The sequence below is a fragment of the Sturnus vulgaris genome, chromosome 4, assembly GCF_052056855.1.
Source record: "Sturnus vulgaris isolate bStuVul1 chromosome 4, bStuVul1.hap1, whole genome shotgun sequence".
Classification (NCBI taxonomy): Eukaryota; Metazoa; Chordata; class Aves; order Passeriformes; family Sturnidae; genus Sturnus; species Sturnus vulgaris.
This window is the reverse complement of record NC_142246.1, coordinates 11,443,891-11,455,770: the sequence shown is the minus strand read 5'-3', so window position 1 is coordinate 11,455,770 and position 11,880 is coordinate 11,443,891. Positions and strand designations below refer to the sequence as shown.

The 11,880-nt window shown below is 38.2% G+C and overlaps 1 long non-coding RNA gene across 1 annotated transcript; it reads right to left on the bottom strand.

Annotated features, from left to right (window-relative positions):
• Positions 1-205: 205 nt before the first annotated feature.
• Positions 206-2,377, bottom strand: LOC148223873 (uncharacterized). Its single transcript, XR_015803543.1, has 2 exons — positions 2,115-2,377; positions 206-465 (listed from the first exon to the last, which is right to left on the bottom strand). It is a non-coding gene; the product is annotated as an uncharacterized LOC148223873 (long non-coding RNA).
• Positions 2,378-11,880: the final 9,503 nt, after the last annotated feature.

Genomic DNA, 11,880 nt, shown 5'->3' with positions numbered 1-11,880 from the left:
CACTGGGATGGGCTCCCTGGGGAAGTGGTCACAGAACTAAACCTGACAGAGTTCAAGAAGCTTCTGGACAACACTCTCAGGCACATGGTGTAACCCTTGGGGATAGTGCTGTGAAGGGCCAAGAGTTGGACTGGATGATCCTTGGGTGGGACTCTTTCAATTCAGGATAGTCTAGCATTTTATGATCCTAAATTTTCAACCCCGGTTTATACAAATCATGTGTTGCTTTATTAAAAGGGAGATCATTATATTTTTTTGTGAGTACAAATGCTTTCAGTGGCATTCAGGTCAACAATATCCTACTCCCTTAGTTTATGAACATGCTATGCTTATGTACATGATGTGGATCAAAAATGTGCACAGCGAGCTTCTCTGCAGCATCTGTTAGTGGTTCTGGTCCTGTACTGTCAATGAAGGGAATCAATCAATTTTGTTGCTTGTCCTTGGACTCCTGCTCTCATTGAGCTGCAAAAAACCAAGAACATTATCAATTTTGAAGTTTAAATGTTCAGAAAGCTAAGTAGTGTGGAAAGATCATTCGGTTTTGTTTACATACAACATTTCTCCTATGACATCCTCATAGGATGCTTATTTTTGTGCAGCAGTATAACATTGCTTACCTATATGTGCTCTTCTTCCCTTCTTAAAATATTTTTATACTGAACTGGTGTTGGTAAGCAGTTTCCATTTCTGAATTATTAATTTTAATTTAGTAACATTAAATTATGTTTATCAGTACCTAAATTTACCTCAACTACGAAAATACCAGGCGAAGTACTATCAAAAGCTTCATTAACCTCATCACATACACTTACAGCTTCTCCCTATACTCTTATTTATGTGCATACATTAGTGAAAATAATGGCAACACATATTGATTCTACTGTGGATTAGATTTTAATTATTACAGTTCATAGAACAAAGACATTAAGTTCATGCAATGCACAACTGCTGCAGGATAACTTTACCTTCTCTGCAAAATCTTTTACAAATCCAGTTCCCTATGATATGACTGGTTTCAATCATATTGCCAAACTATCTAACTGTGCTCATAATTCAGGTGCAGACCACCAAGTACATCTTCAGTGTGGGGGTCTCAACAACTTTTTGGAGTGGAGGGGCATCAACCATGCTTGCAAAGAGATGAAGCTGAGGTATGGGTGCAGCTATCACATACATCTGAATTTCTCAGTTACAGAGCCAGCTGTTGAGGCTGCATTTGCATGTGCACAGTGACAGGCAGGCTTTGTGGACAAGTGAAGATAAGTAGGTGCAAAGTTTGCAGCTGATCAATGTGGACAGCACAGACATGCTATTTATCTTCCCAAAGCTCCTTGGAAAGGGCTCAAGGCACCTTCAAGGACGTTTCCTCTCACAAGAGAGAAAGTGAGCTCCTCTGACTAAACTCCTTAGTGATCTACAAAGGATTAATCGTAGAGTGAAACAAGAAAAGCCAAAGTTGAGGAATTGATTTTTGGCTGAGAGGAGCACTCAAAAACACCACAGATTTTGCAGTAACAGGCAAAACTGATTTCTTGGATCTAGTGCTGCACTGAGTTAAGGGAAGGGTGTAGACAGGAACAGATGACAGCAAGGCCACAGAGCAAAAAGAGAGTAGGAGCTGGCTGCATGTTAAGAGGAGATGGAAAAGAAGGCAGAAAAGATATTAACGTAAATTTTCTTCCCATAAAATCCACATATTCTAAAATTTTTTCAATTAGCCTATGATTTCTATGAATGGTATTTGTTGATTCCAGTAAAAAAAAAAATCTAACCCACAGTTTCTAGATCCCATTATTTAATTAGATTTTGTAACATTGTAATTTGATTACTTGCACATTTCTATCTGACTATTTGCATGTTTTTACTGGTGTATTTGTCTGTGTGACATTCTGACCACTACATTCATCACAAAACACACTTTGGAGTAAATGTAACAGTGGGAGTTTGCCTGCCAAATATTTTCAGAAATTGAAATGCAATTCCAAACCAGGACCTAACCTGCATGTGTTAACCATCATAAGACTACTTTAGAATCCTTCAAACACGTTTGCAAAGAGCAAAATTAACCATTTGAGCATGCTGATCAAGGCATTGATTCTGCAAATACTTACTACCAGGCTTAATCCCTTTGAAAGCACGGGGACTATTCACGGTCAGAAAAGCTGTGCCTATGAGTAAACATTTGCCTCTCTCAGCCCTTGAAAGCGATTGCAGGCAGTATTTTTCTTCTGGATGGACAGTGCTGTCTTGTTGGCAGTCCACAAGTATGAAATGACACATACTATAATTGTGAAAATTATACAGGACTGCCCCTAATAACAGTGTGCAGCCGGCAATGGGCTCGGCGCTGAGAGAGAAGCGCTTAGTCATTCTGTGAGAGGCAGGCAGGAAATGGCGAGATGAACTGTCGCAATTACACACGTGTTATTAGTATTTATTAAAGCACAACTAGTTACACTGGTTGTGCATATTCTGTAGGCAGAGCTTGTGCAAACCTGAGCAAGCTAGCCTTAGCTGTGCAATACAGACCTTGTTTACAATAGAGTTGTGCTGACCCGACTACATTAGCACAGTTAAAGCTGTACATCTCGAGTTTAGGAGCTATATAAGAATAGCTTATTTTTCCCTAGCAGAAGGAAAACCATTGGCAGTGTAAAACACCTTCATACATGTATAAGCATACATCATTTTGAACAGTATAAATAAATGGGATGCAAAAATTCATGCAGCTGAGATAACATAGTTGAGTTGGTATATGATGTAGGAAGAGACAAGACTTTCTATTTCACAAATAAAGGTCAATGGATGAATCTCACTCCTCTTGCATGTGAGAAGGAGGAGAAGTGAAAATAACCAGTGTTTACGATAGAACCTTTTTGTCTGAGCAACTTGTGACCTAACCAGCATTTGCAAACTCAGTGAAATGCAATGTATTCATTTGGTGGCTGCCTGTAAAAGTACTTAAATCAGTCTAAACTGATTCTTTGCATAGGAATGAAGAGGGAATCACCCTGGATGAAGAGAAGCTGCTGGCTGGATGAAGAGAAGCTGCTCATTTAAGGAAACAGTAAAAGATCACAGAGGGATAAATGTTTCTGGCAGCAGAAATTTTACTCTAATATTCCAGTTTCTCATCTTGAAAATTGAAGGGATTTTCCTTCCATTTTCTCTTCCATTTTTGTTCTTCCAGTCAGATAAAGCAATCCTATATATGAACAAGAAAAGGCCTGTGCTATGGCAAAAGCTGGTTAATATTCTCTGAAGAAGATTTCTGTTTTCCAGTGATCACTGATGAACACCATGGTGCTGGTGGACAGATGGCAGAACCAGACATCAGAGAATGGACGTCTGCTTGGGCTCCTGCCTCTGGCCTGCTGTAAAACCTTTGGTAAACCATCTTCTCTTTCTATGTCTCATTTTTCTCTTTTACAAAATGAGAGAAAGTCAATTGCAAAGCAATTTGGGAAATGACAATGGCAAACAACTTTTCTATATTTGTTGGGTGGAATTCTTACTACATTCTATACCTTCTCTTCTTGTGCAAGAGCCACCATTACAGACAGAAACTTCAGTGTTGCTTATTAGATAATTTACTAATTTTGCATCTAAATCTAAATTCAGATTTCAAGTGAAGCTCAAAGCTCAAAGTTTCAAATTATTGAATGTGTTTTTTCAGTTTCCTGTTAAATAAAATGCAAATGCAAATTTTAATACAGAGTATTTCAATAAAACACATTTTGTTCCTACTTCTGGTTATTAGTATCAAAATGGAGACAATACACCTGCTCAACAATGCTACTTCTTTTTGAAGATTCTCCTCACTATTTATTTATAGAGAAATTGATCCAAACACTACCAGTAATTCCATTAGGTTGAATCACTGAGCAACCTTGTTTCTGACACTATAACCAGATATATCACATGAAAATAGTGAACTGAATGCATCAAGCACTAGGTGGCTGCTGAGAAAGATATACTGAAAGTTAGGAAAGAGAAAATAGCACACAAATATAGGATCTAACAAACTAAGCAAGGATTTGGAGCCCATTGTTCCTTGCTGTATCTTACTAGTAAACTTACTACAATTATATTGACAACAACAAAGAAGTTTTGATTTGCATAATTACCTGTAATGTGGCACATCTTTTACATAAACTCTAGCATATGGAAATAAAACTATTAACATGTCAAAATATTTTCAGGATGAGAAATAAAGTAGATATATAGTCACAAAATCATAGACTAGTTTGGGTTGGAAGGGACCCTTAAAGCTCATCTAGTCCAACCCTCCTGCAATGAACAGGGGCACCTTACATTAGACCAGGTTGCCCAGAGCCCCATCCAGCCCAGCCTTCAATGTTTCCAGGGATGGGGAATCTGCCACCTCGCTGAGCAACCTGTTCCAGTGTTTCACCACCCTAATCCTAAAAAATTTCTCCTTTACAACTGGTCAGAATCCCCCCTCCTTTCATTTCAAACCAACAGGCCCATGGCTTTCTTCTGCTGAGGATCCCTGGCAGAATGCAGTACTCAAGGTGGAGTTTCACCAGAGTGGAGAGTCCAGGGGCAGAATCAGCTCCCTTAACTTGCTGCCCACACTGCTCTGGATGCAGCTCAGGATAACTTCTAAGCTCCAAGGGCACACTGTCAGCTCATGTCCAAATCTTCATCCACCAGCACCTCCAAGTTCTCCTCCACAGGGCTTCTCTCAATCCATTCATCCTGTAATGATACCAGAGGTTGCCCCAAAGCAGGTGCAGGACCTTGCACTTGACCATGTTGAACCTCATGAGATTGCCATGTGCCCACTTCTTGAGCTTGTCCAGATCCCTCTTGCTTAATTGAAATTGTCTCTATTTTGTTTCTACTGGTGTCTCAATTTTGTATATATTAGCTAAATTTATGCACATTGATCACACATTTTATACTTGAAATATTTCTGTTACTTTTTTGTTGATATAGCACAGAAAATTATCTAAAACATAAATTTTAATACATTCTTTGTCAAATTATTGAATCTGTTTCATAATGGACAAGTCCTTTACTTTTGCATTTTCTGTATTCTTGGTAAGTGCAAGAAATTCTCTTTATAGGTCATCAAATCTATGCATTACATGAATACATTATTTCCTGTAATATAGAAATTCTGTTGGTATGAAAATGGTTCATTACCTAATTCCTGGTAAATCTTTCCAATATTTAAAGGTAGGATCCTGAACACTGGTGACCCAGACCCCACTGGCTTCATCAATATGAATTTTTGTTGAGCTGTTTGCCAGGATGCACATCGTGAAATATGTAAATAGCTTTTGTTTTACTAATAGTCTTTTGGATATCATCCCAGCATTTTCTGGTCATTCCAAATCATGTTTACAAAAGATGGGTTTGAAGCAATTCTCCAAATTCAATGACTTCTCAGTTCAATTAAGTTCAGAGGCAGGCTCTGATGTACTCCCTTCTCTTACCAAGCTCTAGTTCTGCCCAGATTTGTATGAAAATGGATGCAGGATGAAAACCTGCATATATGGATGACAAGAACAGTCTAGGAGCTAAACAGGTTGTGTCCTTCATGTCCTGTCTATCTTTCTGGCTGTAACTCAGGAAACCACTTTAACCTGTGATTAAATACCAGTGAAATCAAGACTTCAGCACACATTTAAGTCTCAGCCTACACTTCAGTGCTTAAAGGGGCAGATTAATAACATGCATTCCTGAAAGAATATTTATCATGGTAAACCACTATTTCCCTGTGATTGGAAAACACAGACAATCCACCAAAAGAAATCTATGAGATCATGAGACACTTAAAAATATATTAAATAACACTGAGACAACTTAAATAATCAATTTTTCTAAGTTCTGACGTAGTAAGTTTGTAGCTCCACCCCTTCCATACCCTGCAGGTGACTCCTGGCGTTATCTCAGTCCTCCACAACCCCCACTCCCTTATCATTCACCTTCAAGAATTCAGTTGATCTCTTGAAACATGCATGGAAATTATGTACACTTATACTGAGAAATGCAGGGACATACCATTCACCAGTACTTGCTGAAAAACTCCTATAATTTATAGGCATGAATATACAGTAGTATATGCATGTATTTTTATGGATTTCTGCTTTAACTTTTATGCACCTCTGCAACAAACTTTGCAACACCTATATTTTCTTCTTTCTAGGGAAATAAGGACTTTGTGTATATTAACCAAGTAAACGTAGATTCATCTCTGTGTAGCACCTTATCTGACATCTTTCTGAACTGCAAATTGGCTGCATCAATGTTATTCCATGCTTTCTAGAAGTCCTCAACTAAGTTGTCAGCATGCTGAAGGTGGGAGACTATTAGAGCATTCCAAATATGCCACATCCTGTTGAAATACAGCAGAGCTCACACGGTCCTTCCACAGAGACCTTCGAGGTACAGGGATTTACAGGGTGCATTCTGAGCTGACAGCACCAAATGCACACCACATTTTTTAATGCAACCTAAATATTTTAACTAATGCTTTATCTTCAGAAGTAGGTTTTTTAATGTCATATAAACGGAAATATTCTGTGGTGTCTTCTTGTGAAGTCCCTTATATTGCAGGTGCACAAATGGCTCTTTTGATTATCTCATGACATGGAAAAGGGACTGAAAGTGTAAGAAACAGCCCTAATGCAAGATGAAAGGAGCATTCACAGTTGTATGTAATAAAACCTTCCCAAAGAGATAAATTTTGAAACTTATTTTTTATTGGCATTACATTAACTTCTTACTAAGACATTCAGCCACTACAAACAGCAACCAATACTATCTGCAACTATCCTACACTACCATGGGTGTTGTTCCAGCCAAATACAGCCCACAAGACAGTTCCTGTCACACCTCCATTACACCTTGTACAATCTTGGACTGGAGATGAAAGGAAATTACTAACTCAGGAGGTGCATGAATCTCAGCAGAAGTTGCTGCTCCTACATGAAGGAGTGATTTGCCATTGCTTGCCAAGAAGAAGGAGACACTGGCATGTTTGCCTAGCAGCTCAAGGGTTAAAAAAGTGGAGAAGGCAGGAGCATGAACCTCCATAAATCTTTTTACCTTCTAGGAATGGGTTGCTGCTGCAGTAATATTATCAAAAGACCCTGTCTGTAGAGAGTTCTGCCATCATTCCAGTGAGTGCAGAAATGTTTTGGTACAATCTCTCTATTCAGCCCTGGGTAGTCTGAGAGCCTGGTAAGACCAGGGGGAAGACAGAGCTTTTACCAGCACAGCAGCACCATACTGTCCACTGTGCCAATGATGACATACTCCTGGCAGGTGGTAAATCGTGTCAACCTCTAGAGCTGCCATAATGTTTCCATTGTGACTATATCTATGCATCTATTTATGGTGATGTTTTATCTTGCAGACTTTCAATATGATGTATTAAAACACAGTGCAGAGTAATCCAAATGCAATTAAGCAAGTAACTGTAAAAGCCAAAATTAGGACACAGAGAACAATGTATTTCAAGTTAAGTGGGTACAAGATTACTTGTTAGTTGAAAATAATAGGTACCTTCAGTGCCTTATGTGTATACAAATGATAGGTGTGCCAAAGGAATATAATCTCAGCTGACATTACAAAATCCACCACCATGAAAAATAAGAGCAGTGCACTTGAGAGTCTAATCATTATGGAATTAAAAGAAAATCCCCCCTAAATCCACATCACAAGCAAAGAAGTATGTTGATTTAACATGCAACTGCATAAACACAAAACCTGCCTGCTTTCAGTGAGACATGACTCAGGTGAAATGAGGTGGCAAGCAATTAAAATGTTCTCTGCATCTACAGTTTAAAAAAATAATTACCAAATCATGGGAGCTTGTTATGATCTGAACATCTGTATCATAACTGTACATAATTCTGTACAAAGCAGAATACTTAATACAAACAATCACACACTCCAAATTCGAGACCAATCACAGCAAAAAATGTAAGCACTTATCATTGACTTTGGATGAGACCAGCAGCAGTGAAACCAGGCACTTATTAAATTTCAGCTGAGCTATTGCTAGGATTTTCTTTGTAAAACAAATGAGGCAGTACTTTTAATGTACATTGGAAGCACTTTCTACCACTAGCTCATGTAACAGTTTTCAAAACTCCCTTGTCACAAATAATGACAAGCAGTGACTGTGTAGAAAAGTCAGTTAACGAGTTTGCCTGAAAAGAAATTTCAGCTGAATACTTCATTTTCACTGCATGATACATTGCCAGGCAGTTGGTGGTGAATCTATGAAACAAAGAACATGGACTATAGTAACATATATATGGATAATTTCATTCACAGGAGGAAAACTGCACAAACACACAGAAAATGCATCAAATATCTTAAGGAGTTGAATCCAACCTATGGGAATTTACTCCCTCATTTAAAATTGGGTGATTATAAGCAGGGAAACTGCCTTCTTTACTTTTCCAAATGTGCATGTCTTGAAGATAAGAGGGGAAAAAACATGTTTCAGTTATAGGAGCATATTTCTGTTCATGGGTCTTCCTAGCAGTTTTGTAATAGCTCCAGTCTGCATGTTGCCTAAAATCCAAGAGAGCTATTCAGGTCACATAATATCCATGGAAGAGCTTAAAATTTATTAGAGTCTCCGTATCGGACTTCAAAATTTTCTATATAGACCCCACCCCTCCAGATACTTTAAAGTATCCCAAACTGAACTCTTAAAACTGTAATTGAGAAAGAAGTGCCTAAGTTCATCACCAGAGAGGACATTCCCACACCTAGCATCCATGAATAGCTCTGAATTTAGCTCAAATTCCATTTAGTATTCCCAGCTGACTCTTATCCTGCAGAGTGAACTCTTCCAGAAGACTGCTCTAACCAGCAGTGTGGAGAATACCTTAGGATGAGGTTCACATCTCCTTCCTTTCAACTTCCAGCTCAGGAGATAAAGACAGTATTCACAGTTTGCACTGCAAAGCTGAGTAAACTGCATACATATAAATGGAAACAGAGTTTGAATCCCAAGACTTTTAGACTTTTCATTTCAAAGGAGGATCTTCAGCAACAAGATAAAGGGAGTTTGGGTCTGTTTTTATATTCTTCTCGGTTCTGTCTTTCCTTTCTGAACAATAACCTAGCTGCAAAAGAGGGATGGAGAGTAACCTTGGGCATTCCACCATTTGCTCATTCTTTGGGAAAATCAGAATCCGTGGGTTCAGCTCACTCAAGACTGAAAAGATCCTAGACCTAGAAAAAACATTTCTGTCTTCCAGGACAAATGTTCAAATCAACAGGTATCTGTGCACAGGATGACACAGTACTTAACTGTTATCATAGCTGGCCAACAACAGCTGCCTAGCATCATCAGGGGGTAGCACAAGCCAAGAATCATCCCTGGCAGGAAACCTTGATGGAGCCACACTGGCTTCCAGGAGTGGGAAGAAAGAACAGTCATGTGGATATGAAGTGGGAGCCTCTCATGGCTCTTACTTACTTGTAAAAATGTCTTGGTGTCAAGAGTTCATTCTGGCAAAGCTAAACCTGCTGACTCTTCAGATGGTTTTCAAAAATGTTTTACACTGATGAGCTCGAGGCAGTGCTCCATTTCAGCATGTGGGAGTGCTGGATCAGCTGGCAGACGTAGGCAGTCAGAGCAGAGAAGCTGCTGCCTCACACAGGTGCCCTGAATTCCTTTTTACAGGGCCTTATAGCTTTTCATTGACTATGGAAGAAATGTTGTCATAATATTTTTTGCCACAGCAATACTTCAATTCCAAATACAGAAATCACTTTTATGCACAACAGTGAAGCATGGAATTTTCATCTTGTTTCTTAAGGATATGGTTTCCTACTGGAAAAGTTCAAAGTCAAATACTGTTCATGGTACAGAAGTACATGCATCTGTGAAAGTATGCTCCCAGGAATAAAAATCTATAAAATCAAAACATTGCAATAAGCCAGAAGGTGATGCCCTTGGATATCAATTCTTATTCAATGCTGTGAATATTGACATTTACATTCACGAAGAAAATATTTATTCTGAGAAATAAACTATTTTCTTATTTAATGTTACTGCATTCATTTTACCCCTTTAACAAATAATGTTCAAGTGATCTATCTTGTAGGATTATACTCCCATCTGTGATCTGTACTTGTGGCCCAATCCTGCTATCTAATATTCCCCTCTGATAGATCAACCTGCATAGATTGATTAGCTCGGTCTTTAGTGCCTCCTCCCTATGTAATGTGAACACAGCTTCAGAGAAAAAAAATTACTTTCTTAGGGGAAATGACCCCTATAAATGGATGCTCTACACCTGGAATAGCTGGCTGAGTTTAGGCATTTAAATGTTCCTTTATTTCATGACCTCTTCAACTGCCAAAATGTGTGGGAGTGCTTTAACACCAAGACAGCAATTTTTGTTCACCCAGTTAAAGCTATGCCTGCTTTTTTGTTTCTTTACAGTTGATATTGAAATAGTATCAAACTCCAAAGACAACCCTATTTTAAAAAAAATCCTAAAGAAACCAGAAAACAAGTAGTTTACATCTCAACCGTGATAACTCTTGAGAGAAAACACCTTTTAGCATAAACACATGAACTGGCCATGGAAAGCGAGGTAGTTTTCTTCCTATTAACAAGTTCCAAAGAGTAACTCTTTAAATGAGCATCTAATCGAATTCAGTTAGAGTTACAAGCCAAAATATAATGAAGTATACTTTCGAGAGCATATCAGTCTAGTTGCAAAATATTGAAATATTAGCTACTTCTTGACAGAAAAATACCCTCTCCCTCTCTCGTGCTGCTTAAATGGTTTCTATTTCAGGCTGACAGCCCTGTAGTCAATCACACCAGCTAGAAATCTCTTCCTAGAGCAGCTACAGCTTTGGAAATGCAGATACTAGAGCTCTGCATGTACTGCCAATTTTCTTTCCCCCCAATATCAAAATAGTAGTATATTTGGTTGGAATTCAATACCCATTTTTAAATGCTGCTTTTGTCAAACTTGGCTTTTTCCCCTATTGTATATGAACCCTTTGTAACGGCTACTGGTATTAATCAGTCACTCTTAACAGTCCTTTGATGTCTATGGAATTAGTTATTTCTAATGGCAGCACTTCCCAGCCTATCAGTTCTATCAGAAAGCAGCAATGGCCATTTTGTCTTTTGCTCCCACACAGATAAGACAGTTCACACAAAAAAAAATCAACATTTTTATTATTAACAACAGTAATAATCTTATTACAGTCTGTAAGTCTGTATACTGATTCCTTCATTTTCAAATCTCAGCTTTCAGACCAATTTTTAGCTTTGTTTTTTTTTTAAGCATCTGAAAAAAATGCAACCTTTTTGCTTTGCAGTTTTTTACTATGGGATCAGATAAGAAAACTTCTTGATCAGTCAAAACATAAAGCCAAATTGCCAGTACAGTAAGCCATTAATACACAAAGGAATATTTTTCTATTACCAGGGTCTGCAACAGAATGTCTTGTTAAGAAAATGCTAAGGAAAAGAATAATACCTTCAGTGCAATTGCTTTAAGAACTCAATACAATTTCACGTTTCTTTCACCTTTCATTCTATATAGATCATTAATAAAGATGGTAGTACAGTCATTCCAAAATCTGTGGCCAGATCGTCAGTTATGAGAATTCATTCAACTTTGTTTTCAGCATTTTCACTGACTGAGAATATGGCCAATATCTGGTGGGGGGGGGAAATGGTGGAATTAATGTAGAACAATATTATATCTGTGATGAGCAAGGCAAGGACTGGATGCTGATGCTGCAGGCTACTCAAGGATGTTTAATTGTATTCATGAACTATTTGTAAGACAGTGAGCTGCCAAAACCTCAGACATTTCCAACATGGTAATTCTAGAATTGCTGTAGTAT